Source organism: Papilio polytes, unplaced genomic scaffold, assembly GCF_000836215.1.
Source record: "Papilio polytes unplaced genomic scaffold, Ppol_1.0 DF824493.1, whole genome shotgun sequence".
In the NCBI taxonomy this organism is placed as follows: Eukaryota; Metazoa; Arthropoda; class Insecta; order Lepidoptera; family Papilionidae; genus Papilio; species Papilio polytes.
In genome coordinates, this window is record NW_013524711.1 from 28,231 (window position 1) to 29,964 (window position 1,734).

Genomic DNA, 1,734 nt, shown 5'->3' on the forward strand with positions numbered 1-1,734 from the left:
CTAAACCTGTGCCAAATTTCATGGAGATCCGTTCAGCCGTTTAGGCTACAAACGCTAACAAACATCTATCCATCTAAACTTTCGCATCTATAATATTAGTAAGAAGTAAGATAAGTTAGCTGTTCGATCGTGTTTTGAGATTACTTTAGAGTTTTTTTTTTAACTTTAACTTCCGTCACATTCTTTGTATGATTTGCGTCGCATGTTATCTCTGGATAGTACAAAGTCACTCTCGACCGTTGCCGAAATAATTCCGAGCTCCGAAGTGGTTTTTTAATCAAAGTGCAGACTGACACAGAGCTGACCTCCCCCCCATCGCGGGGCCGCAGAGAGGCGGCAAAGGGGAGTAGATTTAGTACTTTTTATTTTTCTTTTTTTTGGAAGTTTGTTCTTTGAAAAGATGAAAATTCGCCGCACATTGCTAAAAGTCATTTCTTTGTATACAAAGTCCGGTTTTGAACCGCCTTGTGTACAAATCTGATTAGATTTTTGTATTTCATATGTATCCGATTTCTTTACGATTAACAGCGGGCGTACACCTTTGACTAAACTATCGCACAACTGTTATGCGATTGTCGATTCTTTGGAAGTCTTGAACTAATTATTTGCACAACTAAAAATCAATTTGTGTGCGCACCTCCAAGCTTATATGAATCAAAGCAAAACTAAACTGTTATGCGATAGCTCAGTCTAAATGTGCGCGTTCTTAGGAAATCATCGTGATGCGACCATTATCTAGTAAGAAATGTGTGCGTGCTTTGAGCAGAAGGATTCAACGAGCCCTGGTTTATTGACTTAGATGTTTGTTGACAGCGGCATATCATGTCCTGGCTCCTCTACTGCCTGCTTATAGGCAGCGCTTTCAGCATCGAATTAGGAGGCGCTAGTGTGCTGTCCATAGAGCATTCGGGACAGGTGGGGCAGTACTACCACCAGCGTGTGGGCATACCGTTAGCGGAGGCGGTGCGCCGTGCGGAACTCGCCAGCAGTAATACCACTAACAGAATTACCAATGGATCCCCTTCGCCGCTCGGAGCATTCCCCTTTGTGGTAATATACCATTACTTAAAAAGTATAATTGAAGGACTTAAACCCGGTGTGCAGACCTTAATAAAACAGATAGATAACGCAGCTGATATAAATATCCTTGAGATCTAACCCATTGATAAATGTATCAAAATGTACATGAAATGGCTAATACTGTTTTCAGCCGTGCAGAATTTCTGAAACCCTGTAGTCACTGTTTAACTTGTTACCGACAGCGCGGCAGCCAAAAATACATAATAAAACTTTTTCCCCAAATAAAACAACTTTATTGAAATTTTAAAAATTATATTGCGATCACATCTTATGTAATTTTTTTCTTCTATTTTAATAAAACACTACTCAAATGTCTTGGTGGCCTGTATGCAACCTCTATGGCTGTATTTATACTGCTTGTCAGCCAAGGAGGTTGTATTTTTCACTTAAAAGTCACCGGTTTTCCATCTAAAACTGCATCTCGCAGCTGCATTATGGAATAATCTGTACTCGGCATTACGGCTACGACTTAGGGTCCATCAAAAAGCGGACGTATCTTCTCAACAGCTGGCAAGACTCTAGTTTTTCTGCGGATTTATATTTTTTTTTTGTAATATAAGGTGGCAAACGAGCAAGCGGCCACCTGAATCCACCGAAATGGAAAGCGACCGCTGCCCATAAACATCCACAATTGCAGAGACGTTGCCTACCTTA